The sequence below is a fragment of the Struthio camelus genome, chromosome 1 (assembly GCF_040807025.1).
Source record: "Struthio camelus isolate bStrCam1 chromosome 1, bStrCam1.hap1, whole genome shotgun sequence".
NCBI classification, from domain to species: Eukaryota; Metazoa; Chordata; class Aves; order Struthioniformes; family Struthionidae; genus Struthio; species Struthio camelus.
In genome coordinates this window covers 213,694,874-213,712,529 of record NC_090942.1, presented here as the reverse complement: position 1 = coordinate 213,712,529, position 17,656 = coordinate 213,694,874, and the positions used below count along the sequence as shown (strand labels likewise).

The 17,656-nt window shown below is 43.2% G+C and overlaps 1 protein-coding gene across 3 annotated transcripts in view; it reads left to right on the top strand.

Moving 5' to 3' along the window:
- The first annotated feature begins 1,049 nt into the window (after window positions 1–1,049).
- Window positions 1,050–17,656, top strand: part of FAT3 (FAT atypical cadherin 3) — a 385,938-nt gene continuing 369,331 nt past the window's right edge. For 2 of the 3 annotated variants that reach the window (XM_068930524.1, XM_068930523.1), the window contains exon 1: window positions 1,774–2,563. The gene's annotated coding sequence lies outside the window, so the exon portion shown is untranslated. Of the gene's footprint in view, window positions 1,082–1,773; window positions 2,564–17,656 lie in introns of those variants that run through there. The other variant, XM_068930522.1, reaches the window with a different exon arrangement.

The window sequence follows — 17,656 nt, the reverse complement described above, 5'->3', positions numbered from 1 at the left end:
AAAGATACTAAATGTTCAAGAGCTTTTTGCGGGAGAGAAGAACCTTAGGTATTTCAGTATTTGAGTGATAAGTAAAGGAAGATTTGTGGTTGACTGTGCAGCCTTTTAATAGTAGGCTGGGATATTGATCTAGTATTGTATCCCATGTTTTTAAGATATAGGATGATAATGGTACATTATCTTTCACTTTGGGATATAATGACTTAAAAGGTATGTGAGTGAAGAGGCTGTAGGCTGTAGAAGTGAAATGAAATGAAAGTTAGAAGAAACTAGCTGGAAGAGATCCTAGGATTTTAAAGGGCTATTGTAAAGCAGGTGTTGGCACTTTTTCAGGGAGGCTGTGCCCCCCTGAATCCTTTTTTCCCAAATAAGAGGCTTCTTGTGCCAGTGGAAATTCAGTGGAAGATGAGAGCTGATATCTTTTGCAGAGTCCCTTGTTAAGATGCTGCAAGGTCCTGCTCTGGCCTTCTGCTGTGCCATTCAAGGTCTATCACAGTGATGTCTGGACTGCACGCTGCCAACTTCTCTTGTGCAAAATTTTGTGGTGCACAAAATAGGTCGACTAGGAAATAATTTGTCATCTCTCATTGGATTAGTCTTCATGGATGGGATGTGTAACAAAAGCATGAAAAACCCTTCCTCTATCCTTAACTGCTCATCTAAAAAGGTGCTGGAAGGGAAATTGTCTAACTTGCCCTTTTTAGGACCAGTGGATGGGATTACCTTCTAGCTTATGCAGATCTAAGTCTAGATGTCACTGACAATGTGCAAAGGGCTCAGCAAGGGTAGTCCTTGCTGTGGCATCCACTGTGGCCAATTGCTCCTGCATGTGGCTGTCTTTTAGACAGCATTTGGCAGCACCTTCATTTGGTGGGTGCACTCCAGAACAAGGACCTCTGCAGCTGAGATCATGCTAGTAACATCTCACTGTGCCTTTCGATGCTGCCCTCAAAGCAAAGTGTAATTATTGCTGCCGGAGTTAAACTGTTCCAAGATGATCATGTCCTTGGTTATTACTGATGTAATCTAACTTTTATGTCCTCTTTCAGATAACACGTTACCAAAGGAGGACTGTGAAAAGGTTGTGCCTTGACTCCACTGTACTTTGAACCCCTTACGGCAACATCTCTCATCCACCATGATTGTATTTATTTCTGGTGTGGTAACCTGCGAATGTATGGGAGATCTGTTATTAGCATCTTGTAAATCCCAAGGGCAGCTGAACACATCACCTTTTATGATCTATCATAAAATAGTCTTCTGTTCACAAAGATATAAAAATTACTGTTTTGCATGTAGACTTTCTTATTAATTAGCAAATCTCTGCTTTGGAAAATTTCGTTATTTTAATCAGATGAAACTTCTCTTACAGTTTTTGCAATCTGCTCTTAAAAAAAAAAAAAAATCCAAAAACCTCTAAATTCCCTTCAACATCTTGTCTTAATACTTTCTTAATCTTCATGGCCCAAAGCACAGTTGAGGGAGAACAAGAAAAGGGAGTTAAAAGTAGACACTTTGTCCTTACTGTTATACTTTGCTTTTTTAAACTTTCAATGAGAAGCCTTCAGTTTTCAGTAGCAAACGGGCTCTTTCATTTTCTTGCATTCGGTTCTCCTGGCCAAAGTGTGCCATTAAAGAATAATGAATGTTCGTGGCATTCTGTGCATTCTTTTTAAATGCAAAGAAATGGTTAGAGTCAGGAATAGCATGGTTATAATGCTTTGTCTCTCTTTGTAGGTGCACTTGCATTCGAAAGTACAAAGTCTAAACTCCATACACAGCTTTCTTGTTTCAGCTGACAGTCCCTTTGAAGGGGCACTTGTCGTTCTCTTTCACTTTATTTGCTTCTGCCTGCAGGCAGCATGTATTGAAAATAATAAATACTTCCACTAATGCCTGATGGGACAGCTTAGTACTTTAGGCATCAGATTTAGAAATATCTGGCATTTTCAAAGCTTGGAGCTCCAACACCTCTCAGGCTCTGGCTTCTTCTTCTCAATACTGATGTTGTTGTTTTGTTAGGTTGGAATTTCTCCTCCAGGACGTGAATCCTGATCTGTCCTGGAGCTTTCAGCACTGGGTTTCAAAGCATTGTTAAGGCTCGTGGAAATGTCAGCCAGGTTCTCTTCACTGGAATGAACGCGCCATTTCTGTGCTTTGAGACTTAGGAGATGGTAAGGAAGATGCCTACGCAGGAGCCCTAGGCTTCCTGCCATCTAATTTTACAGCAGCCTGAAAAGCAAACATTCAGTAGAAACAAATGAATTGAACTCAGCCAGCCGGGGAGTTGGCTACCAAAAAAAGCTCCTCCCTTTCGCTGTCACCTCTTGAGAGAATTGCCAAGGAAAAAGCTGGAATTTACAGACCTTTTTGGCAGAAGCAGAGGAGGAAGAGCAAGGACTGTCAGGAGAGCTCGATCCTTTATAAAGCAAGACCTGGAGAGGTGGAGGGTTCTTCCCAGCCACAGTTGGAGCCTGCAGGCGCGCGAAGCACGCCTCGGAAGCAGGAGCGCGAGGAGGTGCCAGGGCAGAGATGAGCAGGGCGAAAGGAGCCGGTGAAGCCTGTAAGTGGTCAGCCCAGGGCTGCTGCAGCCCGTGGCTGCTCTGGAGACTGTAACAAATTCATAGCTTGGATGTGCAGTTAACTAGCTGGTTTTTTTTAAGTTACTTTTTAAATTATATGACGTCTGTCTTATGTTCTGGATTGCTTTCTGTCCGTGCAGCCCCCTTCTGCAGCCTGCCTGGCAGCGGCCCTTGCCGCAGCGGTCATAGGAGAGAGGCTGGGGGAGTACTGAGCAGGGTTAAAGGTGCTCGAAGATGAGGAGAAGTGCTGTCGGTCAGCTCCTGCAGACTGAGTGCTGTAGCTGGTGCCTGTGATACTCTATGGGAAATTGTAAAGACGGCATTTTCTGTGTTATCTGACATCTGGAAGAGGGGAGAAAAAAAAACCCAAACCAAATTCTGGTATTAGTCTTGTGTCAATAAATCAGATATTGCATTCGGTGTCACATTTTGATCGTTTTCTTCGACTAGCCCTCTGATGTCCATCTGCAGCTGAGAGAGGAGAGTGGAACCCCCATTATTTTATTTATTTATTTATTTATTTATTTATCTTTTTTTTTTTCCTCCACTCTCAGAAAGCTAATTTAATCTCTTTCTGAACCACTTAATTCACTGCCTGCCATGCTCTTCTCTCTCAGTGTAAACTTCCTTGGGGCTATCGCCATAGTCCCAGCAGAGGAGGAAATTAGGGTCTCTAACAGAAATAACCTACAGCTTACATAGCATAAACAGATCAGGAAAGCAAACACTGACAGGTTGGGGAAAAATGTTTTAAAAAAGAAAGTAATAAAAAAGAAAAGATTAAATGCAAACATAGTGCCCTGCAGTGTTTAAAACACTTCCTTATAGTCTGTCAAGCAACATGTTCAGGACCTTTGATCAGGATGGAGGCTGTTTATTTCCTGTACAAACCAGCTTGTACATTGATCAATGCATTGTTGATACAGCAAAGGTATTCCTGCACTGGTCTCTTCGAGAGGCCTAGGACTGGAGAACAGCATTGCGAGCGCTAACGCAAATATCAGTGTCTTTGAGAAAATGCAAACAGAAACAAGAAGACAGAATTCATAATAACTTGATCCTGTATTTAAGGGAAGAATGCTTTGGACGAGGGGGGAGGTATCTGCTTCCCAAACTGTGGAAATAAGTGCTGTTAAATGCATGTTGTTCATGCTTCGAGTCTGAAAGAGACCATTTGGGAAGCATTGGCCTAAAGAGTCAACCGTTTTCCTTACCGTTACGCCCACTAAGAGGACCTGCTGCAGCACTGCTGCTGTGATAGGAGTCGTTCCTGACCAGTCATACCTTGTGGAAGAAGAAAAGGCACGTTACTGTGTGTTTTTATGTATATATATATATATATATACACACATATGTATGAACCATATATGATTCACCTTAGTACTCTGCTTTTTTTTTATTATTTCTCTTTCAGTGTCTGTATAAATTCATGGAAAAGAAATCCATTAAATGTTAGTGAAAAGGGAGAGATCCCCTCTGGTTCAGGAAATCTGGGAGCCACAGGCCACTAGATTGCTGTACAAGGTAGAATTACGCATGTTGCAGTGCAGTGTATTTACCTGTTTTTACTCCTGCCTATGCATCTACTGCGGGCCACTATCAGGCAGGATAGTGGGCTGGGGAAACCTTTGGCCTGACCTCTGTCAGTCAGTCTTGTGACTCACGGAGCAAAGGTTGACTGCAAACCACACTTCGGGAGCCTCCGATCTAGGCTCCCTTTAAACACGGTGCTAATGCAATAATATTATGGTTATTTGGACCAAGACTGGGTGGGATGAATTCACTTTACCTTCCCAGCACGCGTTATTTCCTTCGTCACGTAAATTCTTTTCAGTCTCTGTGAAGGACTCTAAAATGGGAGTAATTTATTTATTTATTTATTTTTGTGTGTGCACTCTGTTTCACCTGGACAAAACAGTGCTCCACTATGTATTTGAGTGTTGCTTGCCATAAAGAGACCTTTGCCCAGTTTGGGGGGTAGTAGGCATTTAAGTACTATTGCAACAACAGGAGTAGAAGGAGAAACCCCCTTGTCCATCCTTTGCCTGCAATGAGTGATGGATGCAGAGTAGGCAGGAGACGGCAAGCTGTTATCTGTTAATATGGCAGCGTTTTGCCAAGTGATGAGACTGTCAGAATTATGGCAATTTGAACACGCTGAGCAAGCTTTTATATACACGGGAACAAGATGCCGGCGTTAGATTACTGAACAGGAATAACGTGCACTGGAGATTGACAAGTGCTTGGCAAGCCCGTGTTCCTGGGGCTCATCAGACATTCGTGGCTCCTGTGCAGTGCTATTGAAGAGCATGCTCAAGTGGCTGTATCATAGCCCGGGTGACATCTGGTGACATGCAGTTTGGCCTGTTCTGTTTTTCTGGGATGAATTCATTTTCACAATATTTGAAAGGAATCCATTTATGCAGAGTGGAAATATTCTGGCATATGCAAGTGGCTTAGAAGAGAGTAATATTTTTGGTCCATCTTGTATTTGACGACAAAAACGTAATTAACTACGCTTAGTCACGTGCTATTTTATGGAGAGGTTTTTTTTCTGGATTTATGTGCTGCCTGCTAGCTCTGCCTCTCTCTTGATGCTCCTCCTCTGCTCTCTCTTGATGCAGGTAGCTTGTGGCTCTTCTGGGAGTGAGCAGAAGGGGTGGCAGTTTCCCATGGTCATAGCTAGTGCTCCTACACAAACGTGTCTGTTGGCAAAAGCTGCCTCTTTTCTCTCTGTAGCAGCTGGAGGGTTTACTTTGCACTAAACAGAGGCTTGGACGCTAAGTGGTTTTTGATCCTCTGATATGCTCTTGCTTTGGTAGTGGAGTATATTATTGTTTCTCTACCAAGTTAGCTGGTCATTCTGCTTCAGCGTTGGGAATTGGGTGGTTAGAAAAGCTTGGAAAAAGCTAGATGCTTGGAAGAGTACTGTGGGCTTAGTTCACCATTGCATCTGAACTGATCTGAACTCAGGATCTGAGCGAGACCTGGGCTCTATTCGGAGTTCAATTTTAACTTGCTCTTTAGCTGCCTGTGACACCAGGAACAGAGCTGCACAGAAAAAAAGGATTTCATTGTGACAGATAAATATCTTCAAATTAAAAATTCAAAACGTGAACAGCACAACGCTTGGCTTTTCAGACACTGCCCCGTGCCAGACATGAGAAATCTTGTGAAAAGCAAACGCAGGGAAATCTGTATTTGAGGAAAAAAATCAATTTTTTTCCATAAAAAATGGTTTTGAAGGGAAGATTCTTGACTCGGTGTATAGAAAAATCACCTTTCAGAAACCTCAGTGCAGAGGAACTCCTGCAAAGCCGTGTGGTGTACAGAGCCATAATGCAGAGCTGTGTGGTGGACCAGCACTGAGACTATTTACCGAGGGATTAGTTTGGTGACTAGCATTCTGCTGGAGCAGCAGGAAAGAGCAATCCTTACTGCTACATCTGTACTCACAAATGAAAGAGGAGCAAGCCTGAAGACCTGTTGAGATGCTTCCTGGCACATTTTTGGCCCTTGTCAGCTGGGACGCTCCTGTGTCCCAGGGGCTGTTCCCAGTAGGCGATGAGGATGCTGACGTTGCGGCCGGATCCCTACCGCCCGGGGTTCTCCTGACTGAATTTGCACCAGGGCATCCAGAGCTGTGAAAGCACCTCACTGATAGGTGATGATGGTGCAACTACTGGAGCATTGCATGCTTTTGAACTGAAAGCCATATGCCAAATAGTAATTAAGTCCTAACCCCTTCATAAGGGGCCCAGGGATGCGCAGTGTCCAGCACTATGTAGGTAGACACGGCCAGGCTGTGCCACGTGGCCTGAAGTCGAGAGAATGGTCCTTGGTCCCTCTTTGTTTAGTAGTAGCAGCAGTGCAGCCCACGTGCCTCTAGTAATGTTAATGAAGTAAACTAATGGAGTAAATGTCATGGAGTAAACTACAGCAAAACCATATGATCCTCAAAGCCAGTGAGATGCAATTTGCACGGGGAATACGATACAGCAAATCTAGTTGAGCGTTGCGTCCAGCTCTCAGTAGGAGCACGCTGATGCCGCTGAAATGAAGCACAGATTTAACAGTTTGCTTATGAGCAAGGCTGCTTTCTGCAGCCATAGTCACACCCAACCGCTAGGAGTTGTTTTACTGAGAGGAGGTCTTTGTATATTGAGCTGTTGCGAACAAGATGGACGGGTTGGGGGGAAACATGCTAAAATATATCTTCTGAATGTTCTTCTGCAAGTTTTGCCTTTGAGTCTTAAAGCACGGTTTTGTTCAGTCTCTATTAAAGTGTCCCCTGTGCAAGGCAGGCTGCAAAGCCCGGGGTCTGGCTTAGAAGGTTTCGCAGAGCAGACTCACTTTCAGATTAGCCTAATTCAGGATGCTGGGTAAAGAAACTGTGTGACGCTTTAGTCTTGCTGTTTGCATTTGCGTCTTCAGGAGAAAGGCGTTCTTCTAGCTCACTTTGTAATACCATCCGGTTGCAGTCTTCCAGCCTTGTAATTATTGGATGTATTGTAAAACCTCTTTTTTTTTTTTTTTTTTCAGTATGGCATTGCTATTGTTTAAAAAAAAAATCCCTCTGAAACTTGTAAAGCGCCTATCACCAGGTAAGGCTAAAATAAGTTTCTCAGAGTTAAAATGAGCATTTTGAGTGCGCCATCAAGGCATTTTGGAGATTAGAGGTATTTTATTTTTAATGAGAAAGAACTAAAGAATAAAAAATTGTAGCCTCGGAGAATTGCAGATCAAAGGTTTCTTCATTGTAAAACAAATGAAAGGTCTCAGTCCTAGAAGTGATGAATAAATTGATAAATTTTTAATGGGAAGAACAGGCTATAAATGGTAATTTAATTCTTTGAGGGCGAGAAGCGTTTAAGTGCTCTTTAAGAAGTCCAGATTTTTTGTATGCGCGTGAAGATTATAACGATAACTAAGGGAATGACTGGGAAGGTACCTGCCTCGGCCCAGGCTCTTGGGTACAGGATTGCTTGTGCTCCAGCGCTTCTGGCCTTTCCAGCCCAGCCAGCAATAGCGGCGCAGAGGTGAGAGAGCTCCTGCCTGCGCTGAAACCCCTTCCCGCAGATTTAACACCCATCGTCGGGTGGGTGCTGCACCCGCGCTCGCAGCTCCCCCCCGTCGCCCCTCGGCTCAGCGAAGAAAGATGCCTGAGGGTGCTTGGAGCCTGGAGGAGGAGGCGTTGGAGATGGAGCCCCTCGGTGGAAGGAGGAAATCCCCCATGGTGGGTGAGGAAATGGATAAAGGGAGGGGAAAAGGCCTGGACTGGCTGCAGCAAGGGGAGGGCAGAGAGGGGAACTGGGGGGTCAGCTGTGCAACTGGGCAAAAGGAGGAGGAGGAGGAGGGCATCGTTAGCGGGATGACTGGGAGAATTAATAAATATAGGCTGGGGCAGGGGCACTTAATGAGATTCACCTAGGTCAGCTTCCAGCTCCCAGACTGACAGGCTGATGGGCACTTGCAAATTTGCATAATAACGATCCTAATAAAGGCCTCGGGGTCCCTGCCGGTAACTTCTCCATTATTCACTGCGTGGGGCTGAAGCGACGGAGCGCCGCTTTGTAGCGTTAGGATTGTCCTACTGTATTTAGCTGTGACCCACTTTTCACATTCAAAACCCTATTTTATTTGTCAGTTTTAGGGCAGCATCTCCACCCAGCCCGTTTCTGCCAGGCAGCCCTGTCGGTTCCTGTAAGGTGGCCGTGCACGCTGTCACGCCGCCGGGATCGGCGCCCGGGACGGCGCACGAGCACCAGCGGAGAGCGATCCCTCCGTTGTGCCCCGACGCTTCGTCTTGGCTGCTGGCTTTCGATTTTGTGCCTTCGAGGGATGTTGCAGCGCTCGCTAACTCATCCCAGTTGTTCCCCTTCCCCTTGTGTCTCTCATGCTTTTATAGGAGCAGCAGTTATCAGCCTAAAAAAAAAAAAATCATCTTTGCTTCTTGGTTGACATTCAGCTGTGTTAACACCCTGATATTAATTTTTATTCACTTTCCATCCCCCATCAATTTGCACCCCTGGCTTTCACATCGCACCTCTCGCCAGCCTCGTGGAGGGGAAAGCTCTGCAGTAGCCTTGCTCCGTGCTGCGCTGGCTTAGCAGAACTGGGTTGCTCAGACGTGCCTAATGCCCCCAGGTGGCAGCTATTTCCAAGCGAAAATATGCTGCTGCTCACACTTGTGATTCAGTTCTGACTTCTCTCTGACCTTAGAGCAATGCAGGAAGCAAAATTAGTAGCGTTTGCGAGGTTTAGGGCAGTGTTGAGCCGTTCCCCCCCCCCCCCCCCCCGCTTTTACCCCAGGCTGTGTCTCTAACACGGATGAATATTTATATATATTTTTGAAAACTGGGGAAAATAAAAAGCCCACTTTGATTTAAAAAAAAAAAAAAAAAAAGGAAAATTCCCTAGGGAAAAGTATTTTTTCTTTTGACCATTGCTAAGTTCTCAAATCCGTTTATTCTGAAGAGGCGTGGAAGGAATGATGGGACTTGTTAGTCATGGGCATATTTTTTTGGTCCACTTTCTGCTTATTTGGGATCAGAAATGTATGTGTGTGTGCCTTTCAGACCTTTGCTGTGTCACTGAATTCCTGATGATATGCCTAAGCTGTAACAGCTGGTCACGGTGGCAGAAAGCTACAGACGGAGAGGCCGAGTTAGGCTTTCAGACGTTAACCCTGTGGGGACTGCAGATGACAGTGATAAAACTGCGAGAAACGTTAAGACTTTTTATTTGTAGCTTACGTAGAGGCACTCTCACCCCAAGTAAGGAAAGATGTGACTTCAGGTTCTCAAAATTTAGTTTTTTAGGCCGTTTCAACTTTAGGTGGCATATGGATCATTTGATGCTGTCACAGAGTATCATTAAAGTTGATCCCGCTCTGCAGAGTGCAATGTTATTTTTGGAGTCGGGGAGGGGGGGGGTTGGCAAAATGATTGTTTCAGGTAGGTACTCCCAACCCTTTTCAGGACTTGGGAACTCCGTAGATTTGCTTTGTGTTGATCTGAATGACTGTTGTTAGTTGGGAATCAAAACGTAAAGCATGAAGAAGGTTAAATGATAATATTTAGAGGTTGCGTTGGTACAAAAGGAGTTGACCTTGGGAAATCCATACATATAAATATATTTAGCCCATTGTTCTCTTTAAGAGCTTTTGGGTCTGATTCAGCGAATGTTTATTTTGCAGCGTTGCTTTGGGTAGAGTTGCTGCTGGTTTTTCACTGATGTGTGAGATCAGAGCAATGCCTGGTGGTGCTTAACTCTTTGCGGTCACCGCAACAACTTTGAAAGCTGAGCGAGCCTGTTTGCAGCAAAACAGTATTCTCCAAGCGCTGGTTTTCCCTGCCTCTTTGGGGAGGGACTCGAACCTCAGGGGAAAATACTGCGAGTGCTTAAAAGGAGCCACAAGTTCGGTGCAGAGTTTTTATAAAACAAGCTTGCATGAGTCCTCATATTTATTGACATTTTATTCTGTTTTAATCCAGTAAAATGTTTTGTTTCTGCAGAGAAATAAACCTGTTATGCCTCAGCAATTTAGACATTGCAACAGTGTTAATGAATGCAAACATGAAAGTAGTATTGCGGCTGGGCACATTTCCCCCTCTCGCTGTAGGCTGACTAGGAGAAATGTGCAAAGGAAACCAACACTGTGTGTTGAAAGAGTTAGTACAAGGTAGGTGAGGGTATTATCTTGAATAAATTTTAACTTGACTCTTTTTTTCCCCCTACCTTTTAAAAATGATTTTTAACATCTATGTACTGAAGGAAAGCTGTGTGTTGCCTAAAGGGTTTCTTTGTCTGGCGTTGAATAAATACCAGAATTCAGAGGATTATGGAGTTAATTTGCTGGCTCTCAAATACTCGCCTTCTCTAACATTTCACTATACTGACTTTTGCCATTGTGCTTGCTGTGCTCACTCTTATCTTCCAGGTTTGTGTGTGTCCAGCAGTTGCTTGCTCAGCTGCTGCTGTTCAGCATGGTTCAGAGTTTGGAGTTGAATGTGAGTTGTGAGCTTAGTTCTGAGTCCAGAATTTGAGAAGCTCTGAACTAAGCTGAACGTGAAATTCTGGGTGCTTCAGCCCTGTTTTCTTAGGGGAGGCTGTGTTTCTGCAGTTCTGTACTTCTTCGACCCGTCCGAGAGACTTGGGAATACGCCTGTTCTGTAGAGGTGGCATCCATGACAAAACTGCTCATGTCGCTTAGTTCTGACTGCGTTCTTCCTTAGCAGTGATAGCTATGTAATAATTACACAGGTAATGTTAGACCAAGATTCATTTAGTGATGTGAACGGCCTTTTCAGACTCGGGTGGAGTTTGAAGATCGTTTCATAGTTAATTCTTCCGCACTTGTAACAGGACTGCACAGTTTATTTGCTTTATTGTATTTTTATTTTTAAATGATCTTAAAGGATTAGTTTCTCCAGCCGGTGTTTCTTAATGGCTCCCTCCGATCCTTACTTGAGCAGACTGTTTCACACCTCCTCCAAAGCAGGGAATCCTTTCCGTGCGTTTTGAGCCGCGTTTGTGGCACAGGTTCCCCTCCGTCTTCGCTGCGGATCGGAAATTGGTGCAATGCCAGTTCTTTGCATGGAGCCGTTGTAAGAAGGGTGTTGAACAAGCACACTGTGCAGACTGGCGCGGCTGAGGAACCCAAACTCATCTCTTCTCTGTGCAGCGTCATACAGCTTGGGGAAATTCATGGTTTTCCATTTTCTGACTTAAAAATTGCAGCTGACTCAAGGCAATCTGTGGTTCCTCAGCCTGGTGGAAACTGGATGACCTGGGGATATAGCAGGTTCGGTGTCAGGCAAGAGGGATTCGCTGTGTTTGCAGAGCCCAGCTCTGACCTCATTTTTTGTAGTTGTCATGAACCCCGTTGAGCTCTGGACGGGCTGCGTGGATTGGTCTCCCTCCTGGCTGCCTCTCTCCTTGCTGGTACAGGTGTGTGAAGAGGTGGTTCCCCGGTGCGGATTGCCCTGCCCAGGTTTGCATAGTGATACAGTGATCTAAGCCTTCGCGGGCTCCTGACCATAGTGGGGGCCACCCCAGACCCTTCCGAATTAGGGCTTAGTGTGAGCTCGTCTCCGTTACTGTTCAGAGCATGCGCCTGTTCTGAGGCGAGACCTCTACGAAGGTGTGCAACGAAACAGGCCTGAAATGAGAAAAATAACAGCAACAGAGAGAGATAGGCAAAAGTGCAAGCACGAGGGTCGTTTGGGCGGTTGGTCATGCTGCTTCTGTTGCATGTCACTTCAAAAATTACGCTTTTAAATCCCGATTTTAGAGCTCTTACTGTAAGAGGGAGATCAGGGAAGAAGGCGTCAGTGGGGAAATACGGGAAATGCAGTGGCCAATAAAACGACATAGGGAAATAAAAATTGACAGGAAAAGGGGTCATAACTATCACATTATATAAATGCGAAGAAAGAAAAACAGAATCTGTTCCAGACCCAATCCTTTGATGGAAAAAGTATGATTTCTATTTTTTTAAGGGACAGCTCTTTATTTGCGCGAAGAATAAAGTACGTAAAAAGAAATGATATTTTTCTGATAGGCGTACTTTTTTATTGCTGACAATTAGGCAGTATAATCATTTAAGTAATCTGTTTATTGAAAAAGATGCTTCATTGTCAGTTTTGATCTATTTTGGTACGTCCTATGACCTGAGTTTCAGAAAATGAAACTTATTTCTAATACATTTGAAATTAACTCTAATTTGAAATTCAGCCTTAACAGAATTAGTATGTGTATGTTCCCACACAGAAAATATTTTTTCCACTGCTGCATTTTTAAGGTGAGAGTAGAGGAAATCAATTCTAAATGTTTTTAGAAATTGAAAGAATTATGATTTGAAAATAGAACATTTGGCCATTTCCTGCTGTGAAACTCCTAACGTGTGCAAATATGCTTTCCTGAATCTTTGTGCTTAAAAATCACTGGATCACAGAGTAGTTGAGGTTGAGAAGGAGCTCGAGAGTTCGTCTAGTCCAGCCCCCTGCTCAGAGCAGAGTCAATTGGAGCAGGTTTTGAATATCTCCAAAAAACTCTCTGGGCAACGTATTCCAGTGCTTGAGCATCCTCACAGTGAAAACACTTTTTTTTTTTTTTTAATGTTTTAATGGACTTTCTTATATTTTAATTGGTGCCCGTTGCCTCTTGGCAAAAGTATTCCACATAAAATGAATTTATATTCAACATCTTGTCAAATTACATCGGTTCAGTAATGCTTGTCATTTCCTGCAAAATTAAGATTTTTATGGAGAAAGTGGCTGAGTCAGGTTAAAAATAATTTTGTTTTCAGAAATCATGATGTGGGATTAGGTATTTAAAAACTAATGTATATCATTGAAGAAGAATGCTTTCCATTTTCTTTTTCCTGTTTTTCATTTTTCTTTTGTTTTTCAAGTAAGAGTTATATTTGTGGCCAAAGAATATCTTATCTGGTCTTTGTTGTAAATTGCTCTTCAGGGAATATATTATGTTATAAACTTCAGAACATACAGGATGAGATTGTTCTGATTTTTAAGTCTTTGTCATGAAAAAACTTCTATGTGTGTCGGGGTGGGGGGAGGGTAACGGCAGTAAGACCTGGACCATCTTTCCCTCTTTCCCCATCTTTGTCATCCTTCATTAATTTAAAATCACATTGGACAATCCTCAAATAATGTGCAAAAGTGACATCTAATAGATAGAAATTATTAAGAAACTTTCAGGTCCCCTGTGGGAGTTTGCCTCAGCACTTCTGTGTACTTAAGGCAGCCTAAAATCTCGCTAGTAATTCTGAAGCTCTTCTGGCAGATGAAGGAAGAATGACTGATTTTACAACAATTGAGATCAAATGATGGCATATCTATCCTACACTTTTTTATGTTAAAAAATATGTACATGGGGAAATAAGCCGTGATACGTTCCATCTCTTTCCGTTGATTTGTCGCCAGTAAGTTAGAGTTAGCCGTTATCAGCTGTAAAAGATGGAACAGAGTAAAAGTTCAAATTGTTCAGTTGTATGTGCTTTTTGCTTCAGATATTCCTATTGCAGGTTCATTGCTGTCCTGGGGAAAAGAAAAAGTGCGATGTTCTCCTTCACCTGTGTAACGCTCTGATACTTTAATGGTTTGAAACGTCAGTGGCCACAGGGAAACACGCAGCTCTTCCTGCTGAGTCTGTTTTCTCAGCGAGAGACGAGCTAACGCGGTCTTGGCAAGAGACAGTGCTGCTGTTCTGCTAAGAGTAGCGTTTTCATTGTGGATGAATCTTGGAAAACACCACCGTTTAAATCTCCTTCACAATCAACTAATCTGTACAAGAGACTGTGGATAATACCATGGAACATTTTTGCTGTTTTTGCAATAACTACTTGGTCTCTCTTTGTATTTGCATGCTTCTTAGGAGGAATCCCTACGCTAGTCTTATTTTATTTTTATTGTTTGTTCCTGGAGGTTTTATTTGTGGAAGCTACTCTCTATTTTTTTTATTCTATTTTTTTTTTTAATGTAATTACTTTTATTTTGAGGCTATTTTGCAGTCCGCTAGGAGCAACTGGAAAGTTGCTTCTGCATAAATTTTAAGTAAGCCTCACATGTAAAATTGTATCTCCATTCCTTCTGGAAACGCAAAACCTCCTCAGGGCGTGCATTCAGTCATGTGGACGCTTGTTACCGTCACAGTCATTGTGAGTCAACATTTATTTAGGGATGTAATTTGATCGGCTAAAACACATAGTAATACCTGCCTACAGTCTTAATTCAGGATGACCCCTACCTTTCATCCCTTGTGTCTTGGGCCGGTAGATTCCAGATGCTGTCTCCGTTCTGACATCATCTGGGCAAGATAAATATATTGGTTGCATGTTTAGATATGAGGAAGGTTGTGTATAAGAGGTCCTCCTAATCTCAGTTCTTTTAGGTAGACTGTTTTAGTGCTACAGTTGAAAGCTTGACTTTTGGCATATCCGTTATGTTTAGAAAGCCTGCGAAGAAGTGACTTAAAAGGATTCTAAAATGCCTTTAGCTTCTGGATGATGCTGCGTAGCATGAACTGTAATTGCTTTTCTTTGAGATAAAGAATGTGGGTCTGGATTCAGGAAACAAGGATGCTGAAAGCTGTGCAAGTGTCTAGGCAGTAGAGGGTTTATAGTAATTATTCTGAAGTCTGATGAGAATGAATACTCTGATGTTCCCAATGTCTTGCCCTTCCTAGGCTAGTTTTTCAATTTTCCTCCAAGTTGAAGGGAATCTCACTTTTTTATTTATTTATTTATTTATTTATTTATTTTGGAGGGAGGTTTCCCTTTCAGAGGATACCTGCAGTTCCTGGCCGAACCCCAGAGCAGTGTCTCTTGCTTCTCGGTTCCCCCACGTGGCTTGCAAGCCTCCTCTCTGCAATCTCCTTAGCAACTCAGAGCACAGCGGCAGCACAGAGCCACGCAGCCCCCGGGGGCTGCAGTTCTCTATTTATAGGCAGTTGAGCCTGGATGAAAATTTCCAGAGAGCTCTGGTGAAGCCTCTGCTGAAAAACTTACGGGTCCTGCTAGAGGATCTGGCTTGGTACTGTATTTCAAAGCCCTGCCCCTCACAGAGTACTCAGCCTTGGTTATAAAACGCATTCATTCCGATACCTAGCAAGGATTTGCTGTTTATATAGCTACTAATTAACCTTTCAAGAATCATCTTCTCTGTAACCCACGTTAGGAAGTGAAATGCAGGTGCAAAAACAACAGCCTGTGGTAATATCGTGTTGTAATAGGCACAAAGTCTGGAGCATGATGATGCCATGTCTGTGTTTTTTCTTTATTTCAGGGGTACAGTCTAGCGAAATGTTTAAAAAAAAAAAAAGAAAGAAAGAAAGAAAAGAAAGAAAGAGAGAGAGAAAGAGGAAATTTTTTTTTTTTTCCTGAGCTTTGTGGTTAGCTTTTTAAATTATATTTCTTCAGGTTGCATTCTACATTGAAAACAAGATTTAATCACTGGCTATAGTGCTTAGTGCTGTTCAACAAAGGTTTATTGATTCAGCATTTCCCTTAGTCATGAGACAGAGAAATGAAGTAAAGGATGTGTGATCGTGCTAAAGAGCAAGCGTGATTATTGAAGAAATAAAGGATGATCCATGAAAGCAGGGGATGGATGGTGAGCCTGAGAGGGCTATTTCATGAACTCTTTATGTAGGCTGAACTAAACTATATGAGACCCAGGGAGCAATGTAGAGCTGCTGATAATACCTCTTTTAGGTGACTCTAGGGAGCTTTTTTGGAGAGCCTAAAGTTACTGTAACTAGTTCTACCTTTTCTACCTTTCATCATCTGTGTCTTGGGCCGGTAGATTCCAGACTCTGTCTCCATTCAGATATCATCTGGCCGAGATAAATGTGTTGGATGCATGTTTAGATATAAAAAGAGCTGTGTATAGGAGGTCCTCCTAATCTCAGTTCTCTTAGATAGACTGTTAAAATGAGGGAAAGGGTAAACTGATAATAAAAGACCTCCACAGAGCAGTGACTTTCTCTTCTCTTTTGTCCTTGTATCTGAATGCTGGGTGCTAGGGACACGGATAGTGAGCCCTGACCCTAGGATTTCCCTCCCAGCTTTCCCCCATACCCTGGATTCCTTGCTGATGGTTGCTAATGGAAAAGGCTTAGAGGAAATGTGCATCTGCTTTCAAAATACTCTTTGGTGTCTCAGAGTCATCACTGGAATTGTTCTCCTGTGGCTAGAAAATAATTTGTGTCTTGGACTGCAGGAGCATGGGCAGTCCAAAGCACCACTTTAACGTACTCCAGTTGATAGGCATCTCGATGTGGAATTGCATGCTTTTGTGTGTGCTCATGGGGAGGGGAAGGTGCCTCTATGTGCAATGAGAACTTGGGGATGTGAAGGCATGCGCTGTATAGGCAGGCTGATTGACAGCCCAGCTGGTGCGGATCAGTATTTGGAAATTCATTGTACATAAATCTTCTAGTACTTATCGTGAGACATGGGAAGGAGAATATCTAAGCTCTGAAGCACTTAACTCTTTCAGAGCCGTCTGGTAGGATGTTTGGCTTTCAAAGTAGTAAGACTGTTCAAGTATTTCTCTTTAAAGACTTTGTTTTTTAAGTTGTAGTAAGAAGAATTCTGAGGAAGGAAAAAGCCACCGTGTGCTCCCAGTGATAGGATTTAGGTGAACAGCTTTAAATATTTAATGTTTATTTCTTTTACAGTGCGGCTTCAGATTGTCTTGGAAAATTTATCTTCATATTGGTGGCTGAACACATTTTGCCTTTACAAAACTCATTTTGCACATGTTGCCTGCCAATTTAATGCCTGATTTACCTGATTTGTGTCTCCACATTGGTGGGCTTATTGTATGTTTGTCCATGTGCCAACAGACTCTGCAACTGTATTTTAAGAAGTCTGTTCATGTCTAAATATTTATATTCTTCTCCAGGAGGCTGAGACTGATTGTATGCGCTAGCAACTTTGTCCCCGTGGCCCCCTTCTTCCCCCAGTCCAAGTGTGTTTTTGGTTCATTTTCCTCCTCTCTTAATTTCACTGTGCAGTTTTTTGAAGGTATAATTGGTTTCTGGTGACCACATCTTTTCTCATTTATTTTGGTCTGCCTCTGTTCTGCTACGCACATATTTGTCTCTCCATTAATGTCAATGTGAATTACATACTAAAAGCTAAGAGTAGATAAATTAGTAACCACGCAAAACAGAAGGCGGTGTTTAACTTTCTGCATTACTTGTGTGGGCACAGGACGGCTAATGAATACCTGCGAGTCGGAACGAATGGGCGGCAGCAGCAGCATGCCAGGCTCGGCGTGTCGACGTGGTTTGCGGTGCCGAGGCTGGAGAAGCTGGGGTGGTATGTGGGGGGCAATGCAGCTATACCAGGTCTGGTCTGGTTTTTAACGCCCACTCTCCTGGCAAGTGCTGGGAGCTGTGAGGAAGTGCTGATTGTGGTTTTTGGAGCCAAAAAACATGGTTGCTGCAGCTCCAGTCCTGCTAACAGAGGCAGTTACACAATAAATAGAAGACTGAATCGTCTAAATCTCAGTACATTATGGACTGAAACGTCTCTCAACCCT